This window comes from Callithrix jacchus, chromosome 9 (assembly GCF_049354715.1).
Source record: "Callithrix jacchus isolate 240 chromosome 9, calJac240_pri, whole genome shotgun sequence".
Classification (NCBI taxonomy): Eukaryota; Metazoa; Chordata; class Mammalia; order Primates; family Cebidae; genus Callithrix; species Callithrix jacchus.
Genome location: NC_133510.1, coordinates 112,978,055 through 112,992,470, shown reverse-complemented (window position 1 = coordinate 112,992,470; position 14,416 = coordinate 112,978,055). Strand labels below are relative to the sequence as shown.

The 14,416-nt window shown below is 52.3% G+C and overlaps 1 long non-coding RNA gene across 1 annotated transcript; it reads right to left on the bottom strand.

The window, feature by feature from the left end:
* Positions 1-3,064: 3,064 nt before the first annotated feature.
* Positions 3,065-12,219, bottom strand: LOC144577673 (uncharacterized). The gene is made up of 3 exons (XR_013522105.1): positions 11,985-12,219; positions 7,358-8,141; positions 3,065-5,013 (listed from the first exon to the last, which is right to left on the bottom strand). It is a non-coding gene; the product is annotated as an uncharacterized LOC144577673 (long non-coding RNA).
* Positions 12,220-14,416: the final 2,197 nt, after the last annotated feature.

The window sequence follows — 14,416 nt, the reverse complement described above, 5'->3', positions numbered from 1 at the left end:
TCATTTGAATTAATTAATTTGAAGTAGCCACATGGGGTGAATGGTCACTCCATTAGGCAGCACCAGTTTAGCATAACTAAAAGAAAAACATTGGAAAACCAAGGCACAGGGGTGTCTGCTAACCCTCTAACATCACTAGGCAATCGACTCTTGATAAACATATTTTAGGAAGTTTGAATTAGGTGATGGGAAAGAAGCAAGAGAGAGTTAAAAAGCCACATTCACTGAGAAATAGCCCTGGAGAAATATAGAGGAAAATAACCTTGCTTTGACATGTAGTTTTAGTCATGGCAGTTATCAAGAAAGAAACCATAGTGAACCATTGCTGGAACACTGCACACCTGACAGAGAAGAAAAGACGATGCAGAGATGGGGTAGTAGAGATGGAATTTCACCATGTTGGTCAGGCTGTTCTCAAACGCCTGACCTCAACTCCTGAGAGAGAAGAAAAGCCTTGGCCACTGGCTTACCTGTGAAGTGTTCATCAGCCAGATGCAGTGGCTCACGCCTATAAACCCAGCCTCTTTGGGAGGCTGAGGTGGGCAGATCACGAGGTCAGGAGTTCAAGACCAGCCTGGCCAACAGGATGAAACCCCATATCTACTAAAGATATAAAAAATTAGCTGGCCATGGTGGTGTGCACCTGTAATTCCAGCTACTTGGGAGGCTGAGGCAGGAGAATCGCTTGAACCCAGGAGATGGAGGTTGCAGTGAGCCGAGATTGCGCCATTGCATTCCAGCCTGGGCGACAGAGCAGACTCTGTCTCAAAAAGAAAAGAAAAGCCTTGCATCGTGGCTGCAAAGCACCACTGGTACTGACATGTTCACAGAGTCTGTAGGAGGAAGACTGGAGTGCCAGTTAGGGAGGCGAGGGTGAGGGGTCGTCATCAGTTGAGTAATTTCAAAGGGCATCCAGTTATCTTTGTTTGCAGTTTCTACCTTTAATGCAAAATGTGTGCAACAGAAATAGAATGGTAACCTGCATGTCTCATTTTGTGTAGCTGATTTTGCTCACTTTTGGATACTCTGTTTTTGGGGCAGTCCTGGAGAAACAGCTGAGAAAGCAAAACAGCTGAATGTTTATTATTTTCTTAAGCAGTAGATAGCTGCAAAAGCTCTATTTCATTTCTTAAAGCTTCTTTCAGTCTCTTTACCTCTACGTATGCTAGTTTACAAGGACTTCAGATGTCCTGGGAGCTTCTGAACCTTTTGCCAATTATCAGAGAAAGATAAGGCCTGCTGGAAACCAGAGCAAACCAAATCAGGGACTCCTTGTTCTCTTTATATCATTAACATATCATTATAATACTAAAATCCCCACCCATAGAAGAAAACTGCCATTTTCTTTCTTTCTTTTTTTTTTTTAGAATTAAAAAAAAAATTAAGACAGGGTTTCACCATGTTGGTCAGGCTGGTCTTGAACTCCCGACCTCTGGTGATCCACCTGCCTTGACCTCCAAAGTGCTTGGATTACAGATGTGAGCCACCATGCCTGGCCGAAAACTGCCATTTTCTGAACATGCATCATATGAAGAGCCGTGTTTATGATTTGTGCCTGCACATCTAAAGTTCCTCCCTGCACAATCTTACAAACCTCTCTGTCCCATATCTAACTCCTTAAAATTCCCCACCGTTGGCTAGGTATGGTGGCTGACACTTGTAATCCTAGCACTTTGGGACCCCAAGGTGGGTGGATAACCTGAGGTCAGGAGTTCAAGACCAGCCTGGCCAACATAGAGAAACCCTGTCTCTACTAAAAACACAAAAAAATTAGCCCAGTGTGGTGGCACATGCCAATAATCCCAGCTACTCGGGAGGCGGAGGCAGGAGAATCGCTTGAACCCAGGAGGCAGAGGTTGCGGAAGAAGGAGGTGCTTCTGGAGTGAGAGGCACTCCTCCTTCTCCGACCAGAGAATAAATACCGCTTGCTTTTTTTTTTTTTTTCCAATTTGGGTGTTCTTTCTTTGCAACTGATATAAAGTAGGGAAAGTGAAGAGGGAGACCCAGGCATCTCAGATCAACTTCCCCTTTTTCCTAAGACTGTAAACTTCCCCTTTTCATGCCTAAGACTGTAAACCAAAGCCCTTTTCATATGTAATTCCTGAGACTGTAAACTGAGACCCTTTTCATATGTAATTCCTGAGACTGTAAACTGAGATCCTTTTCATATGTAATTCCTAAGACTGTAAACGGAAACCCTTTTCATATGTAATTCCTGAGACTGTAAACCGAGACCCTTTTCATATGTTAAGCTATAAACCTAAGATTCTTCCACGTGTAACATCTAAAGTATAAGCCTGTATAAAGAAGGAACCTTCCTTTGTTAGGCGAGCTTGGCTGTTAGGCAACAATTGCTCCCGGCTGAATAAACTTCCTCCTGTACTTCCTCCTGTATTCGGGTCGGAGAGATCCATTTCCTGCGGCCGCACCTGCTACAAAAGGACTCCGTTTACCCCTGACGGTTCTGAGTTTATATTTTGAACAGTTACGCACCTTTTCAAATCTGTAACATTTGAATACATTTTCCTTTCTCTTCGGACCTCCCCTAAATGAGTAGCCAATTGTTTAAATATCCTATTTGGCATAATTTCTTTCTCCCCTGATTTAAAAGCTTTTATCACACACTAAGCTTCTTTTTTTTTTCATACAAGGTCTTACCGTTGCCCAGGCTGGAGTGCAGCCTTGACCTTCTGGACTAAAGCAATCCTCCCACCTCAGCCTCCCAAATGGTTGGGACCACAGGCGTGCACCACCACAACTGGCTGGTTTATCTTTATATCTTGTAGAGATAGGGTTTCCCTCTGTTGCCCAGGCTGGTCTTGAACTCCTGGGCTCAAGCAATCCTTCTGCCTTGGCTGCCCAAAGTGCTGGGATTACAGGGGTGAGCCATTGCACCCAGCCTCCACCTATCTCCGTGTTTAATAAATACTTCATTCTGTTCCAGTAATTTATCTGTCAGTTCCCTTACTAGAGAGGCTTTAATTACACAACTTTACTGTCCGACCTACCCTCTGCGGGAGGACTGAGCTCGTTCGGAAAAAACCGGACCGCAGGTTAGAGGAAATTCCTTAAGTTCAGGCTTTATTGAGAGGAAAGAGCCTCCGGGAGGACCAGCCGGGAGGAAGAGGAAAATGGCCACGCTGCTCAGAGGAGCAGAGCTCTTTTATAGGGGGGCTGAAGGGCTGAGGGAGTGGGAAGGCCGGGGGAGCGGAGGTGGCGGGCAACGGTTGGTCAGTTTAAACCGCTGGGCAGGGAAGCCAGGCGGCGGGAAACTGGGAGGCGGGAAGCCGGGCGGCGGGTGGCTGCGGCCGGGCGGGAAGGCTAGAGCGGTATGTAGTGTCCGACCTACCCTCTGCGGGAAGACTGAGCTCATTGGGAAAGAAACCGGACCGCAGGCTAGAGGAAATTCCTTAAGTTCAGGCTTTATTGAGAGGAAAGAGCCTCCGGGCGGACCAGCCAGGACGAAAAGGAAAAATGGCCGCGCCGCTCAGAGGGGCAGGGTTGTTTTATAGGGGGCTGAAGGGCTGGGGGGTGGGGAAGCCAAAAGCCGAGGTGGTGGGCAACTGTTGGTCAGTTTGAACTGCTGGGCGGGAAGCTGGGCGGCAGGAGGGCTAGGGCCGGTATGTAAAGTGAGAGATAAGGGAGCCTCTTTGTGGGGGAGGGAAAGAGAGAGAGATTTTGCGGTAGGGGCAGAGTTTTCCAAACATTCCCGACTCCTTAAAGAAAAGAAAAAGAGGGGGTCAGGGGCGTCGGTTGTCTCTCTGGCTACTTCCTGCTGACAAGGGTCGACGGGGGGGTTCTGAAGAGGTTTCTTTTCCTAAGGAGCCTGGATGTTCGGGGAGAGGTCTGTTTCTTGCACTCGTTCAGGGTAGGGTTGGAGCAGCATCTGGTGGATGGTGACTCCAGTCAGTTCTTGAAAGAGCCGCTGTAGGAACTGGAGAAAGCAAGGAGCAATAAGTAAGATTAGGCAAACGGCTATTAGGGGCCCAAGCAATGGTGACAAGAGGGTATACATAGAGGAAGACCACCACGCTGTGGCTTCAGCCGAGAACTTCTGACTCTACAGGTTAGTTTTGAGTTTCTGGAGGCTCTCGATTCGGGTTTCTACTAGGCCGGATTCACTGATGTAGTAACAGCACTCTTCTTGTAGGAAGATACAGGTCCCTCCTCGTTCAGCAGTGAGCAGGTCTAGGGCTCTTCGGTTCTGCAAGGCAACTTGGGCAACTGAGGTGATCTGTCATTGGAGTGATGCTAAAGACTCAGTAGAGTCATTAATAGCCGCTTGGAGTTGTGAGGTCAGTCGGGCTATGGCCAGGTGAGAGTGGACTAGTGCCCCTCCTCCTAATCCTGCTGCAAGTGCTGAACCAGCAAGGGAGACACCAACGGCAATGGGTAGGAAGGCAGCTCGTCGGGTGCGGCGATGGGGAGTTTGCAGCATCTGGAATTCGGCTGGGGAATATATAGTGAGTCGAGGGACTAGGGTTACCGGGAGGACTTTCTGTGTATTTTCAGATGGCTGGGTGGGTTGGGGAAGAGAAGCGTTGGCGTGTTCTCGGAGAAGGCTGCGAAGGAGAGTAAAGTAGGGGAGGTAGCTGTCTAGAGGAGTAGTCTCTGGCGGTGGGGGAGTTGAAAGTAGGAAGGGGCAACCATACAGCAGCTCAAATGGGCTAAGCTGTGATGGGCCCCGGGGGCCTGCTCTTACCCTGGTGAGGGTGATAGGAATTAAGGTTACCCAGGATTGGCGGAGCTCAAGCATGAGCTTAGTCAGATGCTCCTTTATTAGGCCATTGGCCCGTTCCACCTTACCAGAGGACTGAGGATGGTAGGCAGCATGTAGCTTCTACTGAATTCCTAGAGAGGTAGAAACGGCATTAGTGACTTTGGAGATAAAGGCTGGGCCGTTGTCTGACTGTATGGTAGCCGGGAGTCCAAAGCGTGGGATGATGTCTTGAATGAGATGAGTGGCTACTGTCCCGGCAGACTCAGAGGCTGTGGGGTAAGCTTCAATCCAGCCTGAAAAAGTGTCAACAATGGTTAGCAGATACCGGTACTGTTTGTGCTTTGGCATATGGGTGAAATCAATTTGCCAGTCTTGGCCAGGTAGGAACCTGCGTAGCTGATGAAGCTGGCGCCGGGGATGACAGGAACTCTGGGAATTAGTTTTCACGCAGACAGTACATGAGGACTGGACTTCCTGTATGGTATTGAGGAGGCGGTGAGGGTGAAAAAGTGGGTTGAGGAATCGGTATAAGGCTTTAGGCCCAATGTAGAGTGAATTGTGGATGTCTTGGATTATCTGGTACCTTTGCTTTTCAGGGAGGATGAGGAGGTTATGCTTGAAGGCCCAGTCATCCTTGAACTGTACCCCGGGGGTAGACTGGAGGGTCTGGAGTTCTGAGGCAGAGTATTGAGGGCTAGGAGAAAAAGGCTGTGTGGGCTGGCGGTGGGGAAGGTTATGACGGCCTTCAGCTTTGAAAGGATGTCTCACCCCAGAAGGGGAACTGGGCAGGTGGGGATTACTAAAAAGGAGTGGGTGAAGGGAGTGGAGTTATATGAGCACATGAGTGGTGGGGTTTGATAGGGGATACTCGGGGTCCCATCGATTCCCATGACTAAGACCTGGGAAGGGGTGAGATGGCCAGAATAAGAAGGAAGTGCGGAGTAGGTAGCCCCCATGTCTTGTGACCCTAGGCTCGGCGAGGGTAACCGGAGTCGGAAAGCCAGGGCCCCGCTAGTCATCTAGCAGCCCTAGTAGACTGGGGAACGGAGCTCCCTCGGAGGTCGGCTCCTGGCAAGCAGGCTCCTCCCTACTGAGGGTGACCGCCGGCTGCGTAACGCCAGTGTGTCTGTTTTGAGGAACCGGCACCCTGGGGAAGCTGGGGCAGTCTGACTTCCAGTGTCCCGGGAGCCGACAGATAGGGCAAGGCTTAGTTGGTGGCCGTGGTTGTGGACAGGCTCGGGACCAGTGTCCTTCCTTTCCACATTTGAAACATGCCCCTGGAGGGGCATGGGTTTCGGCATTGGGCTTCTGGTTCCCTGCCGGCCTTAGAGCCGCCACTAGGGCTTGGGTCTGGAGGGCAGCCTTCTGCTTCATGCGAGTTTGGCGGGCAGCCTCAGCCGCATCTTCCCTGGCATTGAATACTTTAAAGGCCATTTTTACCAGGTCTTGGATGGGAGTCTCTGGCCCCTCTTCTGCTTTCTTTAGTTTCTTTCTTATGTCGGGTGCTGATTGGGAGATAAAATGGGAGGCTAATACAGTGGCCCCATTTTGGGAGGCTGGATCTAGTCGAGTGTACCGGACTAGGGCTTCTTATGTTTGAGTGAGGTATTGGAATTCTTTAATATAGGTGGACGGGTTGGCTGAGAAGGATCCTAAACGTTTCTCAATTTGGGACAGGTCTTGGAGTGAGAAAGGAACATGGACCCTGATTAAACCTTCTGCGCCTGCTACTTCTCGGAGTGGGGCCAGGATAGCTGGTTGGTGGGAGCGGGTGTGGGCCGCCACCAGAGAGGCAAGAGGAAGTGCAGCCTCTGAGGGAGGGGGCTCGGAGGGAGTAGAGGGAGAGCGAGGCATGGCCTCTGAGGTAGGAGGTGCAGAGGGAGTGGGGGAAGGGCGTGCCGTTGATGGCGAGTGGTTGCTGAGATTGGCAGGAGAGGACAGATGTTCAGGCAGATCCTCCGGTGAGGAGTAGGGAGGGGGAGAGGTAGTGGAGGAAGATTTACGGGGGGTTCGAGATAAGAGGATTTGGTAGGTGGAGCACGAAGAACATAGGTTGGGGTGGGTACGGAGGTCCCAAAAAGCCTGGACGTAAGGAATTTCATTGTCCTTGCCCGCGCGGCGACAAAAATCGTCGAGATCTCGGAGGGTGTTGAAATCAAAAGTGCCAGTCGGGGGCCAATGTGACTGGTTACTGAGTTTGTATTGGGGCCAAGCCACCTGGGACAGGAAAATAAGCTTTTTTCTTTCTGAGGGTTTGGGAATATCCCAATTTGGTAAAATTTCGCAGCAAGCACCCGAGGGGGGTGCTCAGAGGTATTTTGGACTCCGAATTTCCCATGGCAGGCGCAGCTACAGACTCTCCGGCGCGGATGGGCAGATGCAACGAAAAGGCGTCCCCGTTCGTTGCAAATTCCCCGGAGTACAATTAAGTACGGAAAGGGAAGCGGTCAGAGGGGCATCCCCCGTCTGGCGGCTGTCCCTCGGAAGGCTCCTGGAGCGGGAATGGAAGACTACCTTGGCTCGGCCGAGACTAGGCAAGGAGTCCGTGCGGAACGCCGGAGAGGGAGCAACTGCACCATGCCGTAGGAAGAGGAGACGGGAAACGGGGGAAGGCAAAGCAAGAAAAACTTGGCTTACCTTAATCGGAACGTGGAGGTGGCAGGGCCAGTGTTGGGTAGGTCGGGGAGGGGGGCCGTGGCCGGGCCAACGGCCTCAGCTCCCGTCCCGGGTTTCCGGCACCATTTGTCCGACCTACCCTCTGCGGGAAGACTGAGCTCATTGGGAAAGAAACCGGACCGCAGGCTAGAGGAAATTCCTTAAGTTCAGGCTTTATTGAGAGGAAAGAGCCTCCAGGCGGACCAGCCGGGACGAAAAGGAAAAATGGCCGCGCCGCTCAGAGGGGCAGGGTTGTTTTATAGGGGGCTGAAGGGCTGGGGGGTGGGGAAGCCAAAAGCCGAGGTGGTGGGCAACTGTTGGTCAGTTTGAACTGCTGGGCGGGAAGCTGGGCGGCAGGAGGGCTAGGGCCGGTATGTAAAGTGAGAGATAAGGGAGCCTCTTTGTGGGGGAGGGAAAGAGAGAGAGATTTTGCGGTAGGGGCAGAGTTTTCCAAACATGTAGAGTGAGAGATAAGGGAGCCTCTTCATGGGGGAGGGAAAGAGAGCTTTCACGGTAGGGGCAGAGTTTTCCAAACATTCCCGACTCCTTAAAAGAAAAGAAGAAAAGAGGGGGTCAGGGGCGTCGGTTGTCTCTCTGGCTACTTCCTGCTGACAAGGGTCGACGGGGGGTTCTGAAGAGGTCTCTTTTCCTAAGGAGCCTGGATGTTCGGGGAGAGGTCTGCTTCTTGCACTCGTTCAGGGTAGGGTTGGATCAGCATCTGGTGGATGGTGACTCGAGTCAGTTCTTGAAAGCACCGCTGTAGGAACTGTAGAAAGCAAGGAGCAATAAGTAAGATTAGGCAAAAGGCTACTAGGGGCCCAAGCAACGGGGACAAGAGGGTATACATAGAGGAAGACCACCACGCTGTGGCTTCAGCCGAGAACTTCTGATTCTGCAGGTTAGTTTTGAGTCTCTGGAGGCTCTCGATTCGGGTTTCTACTAGGCCGGATTCATTGATGTAGTAACAGCACTCTTCCTGTAGGAAGATGCAGGTTCCTCCTCATTCGGCAGTGAGCAAGTCCAGGGTTCTTCGGTTCTGTAAGGCAACTTGGGCAACTGAGGTAATCTGTCGTTGGAGTGATGCTAATGACTCAGCAGAGTCATCAACAGCAGTTTGGAATTGTGAGGTTAGCCGGGCTATAGCTTGGTGAGAGTGGGTTAGTGCTCCTCCTCCCAGTCCAGCTGCAAGTGCCGAGGTTACTAGGGAGATGCCTACTGCTAGGGGCAGAAAAGCAGCCCGCCGAGTGTGGTGGAGCGGTGCTTGTAGCATTTGGCGCTTCGGCATCCGGCTGCAGGGCAGTCGGAAGTTGCAAGAAGATGGTTGTGGCTGTATGGGGGGGTGTTACAGATGAAGGTGGTTTTTGTATAGTTTTCAGTTAGGAAGAATCTCCATCTGTAGGGGGTGTGGCTGCTAGGCCCTGGTAAGTTTGACAGATAAAGGGCCAGTAGGAACAGCCTTCTAGCATAGGGAGGGTCCATGAGGGGGCTTTTTTACCCGAGACAAGTAAACCCAAGATGGGACTTCAGCAATTCTTATAGCTGATGGAGTGGTAAGGAGGGCTGTGTATGGTCCTTCCTACTTGGGGGCGAGGGACTTTGGGGAGAGGGATTTAATAAGAATTAAATCTCCGGGAGTTGAAAGTAGGAAGGGGCAACCATACAGCAGCTCAAACGGGCTAAGCTGTGATGGGCCTCGGGGGCTTGCTCTTAACCTGGTGAGGGCGATAGGAAGCAAGGTTACCCAGGATTGGCGGAGCTCAAGCATGAGCTTGGTCAGATGCTCCTTTATTAGGCTATTGGCCCGTTCTACCTTACCAGAGGACTGGGGATGGTAGGCAGCATGTAGCTTCTACTGAATTCCTAGAGAGGTAGAAACAGCATTAGTGACTTTGGAGATAAAGGCTGGGCTGTTGTCTGACTGGTGGCCGGGAGTCCAAAGTGTGGGTGATGTCTTGAATGAGATGAGTGGCTACTGTCCCGGCAGACTCAGAGGCTGTGGGGTAAGCTTCGATCCAGCTGGAGGAGGTGAGAGGGCTTGAGGTTGCAGTGGAGCAGGTCGGTGGTGAGTTCCTGGCCGAATAGGTGGGGGCTATCTCCAAAGCCCTGTGGAAGGACTGCTCAAGCCAGTTGTTGGGACATGTTCGTAATGGGATCATCCCAAGTGAAGGCAAAGATAAAGTAGGAGTTAGGGTGTAGAGGTATAGTGAAGAAGGCATCCTTTAGGTCTAAGACTGAGAAGCAGGTGGTCCCTGGGGGAATGTGAGAGACAGAATGGTGTATGGGTTGGGGACAACTGGATGTATGGGAATTACAGCTTCATTGACTAAGCGCAAGTCCTGGACCAGCCTATATTGTCCTGAGCGTTTTCGTACTGGGAGGATGGGGGTATTACATGGGGAGTTAATGCGGATTAGGAGGCCTTGACCCTTTAGTTTCTCTATGATGGGTCTGATACCCATACGGTGGGCTTTAGAGATGGGAAATTGAGGGTGGGAGAGAAAACGAGGCGAGGAGTCTTTAAGGCGGACCTGAACTGGCTGGTGGTGGGTAGCTACAGACGGGTTGTTAGTGTCCCAGACCTGAGGATGGACTCTGGGGAGGAGTTCGGATAGGGCTTTTTGGGGTTCGGTATTTGAGGTGAGGGCTAGGAGAAAGAGGCTGTGTGGGTTGGCGGTGGGGAAGGTTATGACGGCCTTCAGCTTTGAAAGGATGTCTCGTCCTAGGAGGGGTACTGGGCAGGTGGGGATTACTAAAAAAGGGTGGGTAAATGGAGTGGAGTTATATGAGCACATGAGTGGTGGGGTTTGGTAGGGGATACTCAGGGTCCCGTCGATTCCCATGACCGAGACCTGGGAAGGGGTGAGACGGCCAGAATGGGAAGGAAGTGCGGAGTAGGTAGCCCCGTGTCTAGCAAGAAGGAGACACTTTTACCTGCTACCTGAAGTGTGGCCCTTGGCTCGGCGAGGGTAACCGGAGTCAGAAAGCCAGGGCCCCGCTAGTCGTCTAGCAGCCCTAGTAGACTGGGGAACGGAGCTCCCTCAAAGGTCGGCTCCTGGCAAGCAGGCTCCTCCCTACTGAGGGTGACCGCCGGCTGCGTAACGCCAGTGTGTCTGTTTTGAGGAACTGGCACCCTGGGGAAGCTGGGGCAGTCTGACTTCCAGTGTCCCGGGAGGTGGCAGATAAGGGAAGGCTTAGTTGGTGGTCGTGGTTGTGGACAGGCTCGGGACCAGTGTCCTTCCTTTCCACATTTGAAACATGCCCCTGGAGGGGCATGGGTTTCGGCCTTGGGCTTCTGGTTCCCTGCCGGCCTTAGAGCCGCCACTAGGGCTTGGGTCTAGAGGGCAGCCTTCTGGTTCATGCGAGTTTGGTGGGCAGCCTCAGCCGCATCTTCCCTGGCATTGAATACTTTAAAGGCCATTTTTACCAGGTCTTGGATGGGAGTCTCTGGCCCCTCTTCTGCTTTCTTTAGTTTCTTTCTTATGTCGGGTGCTGATTGGGAGATAAAGTGGGAGGCTAATACAATGGCCCCGTTTTGGGAGGCTGGATCTAGTCGAGTATACCGGACTAAGGCTTCTTATGCTTGAGTGAGGTATTGGAATTCTTTAATATAGGTGGACGGGTCGGCTGAGAAGGATCCTAAACGTTTCTCAATTTGGGACAGGTCTTGGAGTGAGAAAGGAACATGGACCCTGACTAAACCTTCAGCGCCTGCTACTTCTCGGAGTGGGGCCAGGATAGCTGGCTGGTGAGAGCGGGTGTGGGCTGCCACCGGAGAGGCAAGAGGAAGTGAGGCCTCCGAGGGAGGGGGCCCAGAGGGAGTAGAGGAAGAGCGAGGCATGGCCTCTGAGGTAGGAGGTGCAGAGGGAGTGGGGGAGGAGTGTGCCGTTGATGGCGACTGGTTGCTGAGGTTGGCAGGAGAGGACAGATGTTCAGGCAGATCCTCCGGTGAGGAGTAGGGAGGGGGAGAGGTAGTGGAGGAAGATTTACGAGGGGTACGAGCTAAGAGGATTTAGTAGGTGGAGCAGGAAGAACATAGGTCAGGGTGGGTACGGAGGTCCCAAAAAGCCTGAACGTAAGGAATTTCATTGTCCTTGCCCGTGCGGCGACAAAAATCGTCGAGATCTCGGAGGGTGTTGAAATCGAAAGTGCCAGTCGGGGGCCAATGTGACTGGTTACTGAGTTTGTATTGGGGCCAAGCCACCTGGGACAGGAAAACAAGCTTTTTCTTTCTGAGGGTTTGGGAATATCCCAATTTGGTAAAATTTCACAGCAAGCACCCAAGGGGGGTGCTGAGAGGTATTTTGGACTCCAAATTTCCCATGGCAGGCACAGCTACAGACCCTCCGGCGCGGATGGGCAGATGCAATGAAAAGGCGTCCCCGTTCGTTGCAAATTCCCCGGAGTACGGATAGGGAAGCGGTCAGAGGGGCATCCCCTGTCTGGCGGCTGTCCCTCGGAAGGCTCCTGGAGCTGGAACGGAGGACTTCCTCGGCTCGGCCGAGGCTAGGCGAGGAGTCCGTGCGGAACGCCGGAGGGGAGCAACTGCACCATGCCGTAGGAAGAGGAGAGGGGGGCGAGGGGAAGGCAAAGCAAGAAAAACTTGGCTTACCTTAATCGGAGCGTGGAGGTGGCAGGGCCAGTGTTGGAGAGGGGGGGCCGTGGCCGGGCCAACGGCCCCAGCTCCTGGGTTTCGGCACCATTTGTCCGACCTACCCTCTGCGGGAGGACTGAGCTCGTTCAGGAAAAACCAGACCGCAGGTAAGAGGAAATTCCTTAAGTTCAGGCTTTATTGAGAGGAAAGAGCCTCCGGGCGGACCAGCCGGGAGGAAGAGGAAAATGGCCGCGCCGCTCAGAGGAGCAGAGCTCTTTTATAGGGGGGCTGAAGGGCTGAGGGAGTGGGAAGGCCGGGGGAGCTGAGGTGGCGGGCAACGGTTGGTCAGTTTAAACTGCTGGGCAGGGAAGCCGGGCGGCGGGAAACTGGGAGGCGGGAAACTGGGAGGCGGGGAAGCCGGGTGGCAGGAAACTGGGAAGAGCTAATGAGGCGGGCGGTGATTGGTCAACCGGTTGCCAGGCGGGAGGTGGCTGTGGCCAGGCGGGAAGGCTAGAGCGGTAGGTAGAGTGAGAGATAAGGGAGCCTCTTCATGGGGGAGGGAAAGAGAGCTTTCACGGTAGGGGCAGAGTTTTCCAAACATTTACCATCACTCTTTTTTTTTTCTTGAGACAGAGTCTCACTCTGTTGCCAGGCAGGAGTGCAGTGACACGATCACTGTAACCTCTGCCTCCCAGGTTCAAGGGATTCTTCTGCCTCAGCCTCCCAAGTAGTTGGGATTACAGGCACATGCCACCATGCTCAGTTAACTTCTGTATTTTTTGTAGAGACGGGGTTTCACCATGTCAGCCAGGATGGTCTCCATCTTCTGACCTCATGATCCATCCGCCTCGGCCTCCCAAAGTGCTGAGATTACAAGGACTAGTAAGCCACACCTAGTAAGGTGTGAGCCACCACGACTGGCCTACCATCGCTCTTAACAGCTCCTTGGCCGCTGGCTTATTTGTGAAGTGTTCATCCCATGGCCTCTGGGTACTCACTGTCTCCTGGTTTTCTTCTCCTCCCTAGAGCCTCAGCTTAGTCTCCTTGGTGTTGGTGTCTCTCAGGGAGCTGTCTTCAGTCCCCATCCATGTCACTGTCACTGCCCTCTCCCTGGACAGGACCCTGGCTCCACCCTTCTGCCCATTTTCCAGGGTGCAGCCAGAGTGCTCTGAGTTGCAAATGAGATCATACCACACCCGTTTATAAACTCACTAATTGCTTTCAGGGAAAATTCCAGACAGACTCCTTAACACCAATATATAAGGCTGGATGCGGTTCAGGTGCAAGTAGTTTCTGAGGTGACCCAGAAAGAGGAGTGGGGAAGGGAGGCAGGGAAGGGAAGGCAGCTGACATAGGAAGCACTAAAGCAAGTCACGGCCAGGTGTGGTGGCCACACTTGTAATCTCAGCACTTTGGGAGGCTGAGGCGGTCGGATCACTTGAGGTCAGGAGTTTGTGACCAGCCTGGCCAACATGATGAAACCTTGTCTCTACTAAAAATACAAAAATTAGCCGGGCGTGGTGTCACACACCTGTAATCCCAGCTACTCAGGAGGCTAAGGCAGGAGAGTCGCTTACACCAGGAGGCGAAGGTTGCAGTGAGCCCAGAGGGCGCTGCTGCATTGCAACCTGGGCGACAGAGCAAGACTCCGTCTTGGGTGTGGGGGATAAATGGAAGAGCAGGTCACGGCTGTGGGTGTCTGGGCTCAGTACCACTAGGGCCCTCTGGAGACTGCCTAGACCTGCCTCAAAATTGTCCCACCTGAGGAAATTGGGGTATTTAACCAGCAGTCCCCAGCCTGTATCTCTGTTATCTGACTTGGAGCTAGCTCCCTCTCTTGCGTGCGCGTGCTTTCCCTCTCCTCTCTCTCTCAGTCCCCCAGCCTCTACCGTCTGACTCTGAGCTCTCTCTTTCTCCTTCCTTTTCTTCTCCCTCCTTTCTCCTTCCTCCCTCCCTGCTCCCCTCATGGACCACAGGCATAGCTGATTGGACCAGGGATAAATAACTAGGCCAATCATTCCCCTTCAATTCCGGAACTGGGCGGTGGGTCTGGGCTTGCACTTGAACTGTGGACACCTAACCTTGAGAGCCCTGAGAGAAGCAGGAAGCCAGAGTTTACAGACTCTCAATGGGCGCTCAGAGAGACAAACAGAGGCAGGTACATGCATCTTCAGACAAACCGAAAGAGCAACCTCAGCCCAGGACAATTTAGTTTCTGATTCTCTTGATAGATTCTCATGAGGCTGGGCCGTATTTCCTGAACTTGAGCTTTGTGAGATAAGTGTTTCTCAGAAAACCCTCGCTTATGCTGAAGAATGTCACTTGATTTTCTGTAAATTGTAAACACACACACACACACATGACTAAGAAATTCACCATTCAATCCTCTATCCCCATTTGTTCACATGTGGCTTCCTACTCCACAAAGGAATATATATCACCATTCTCAA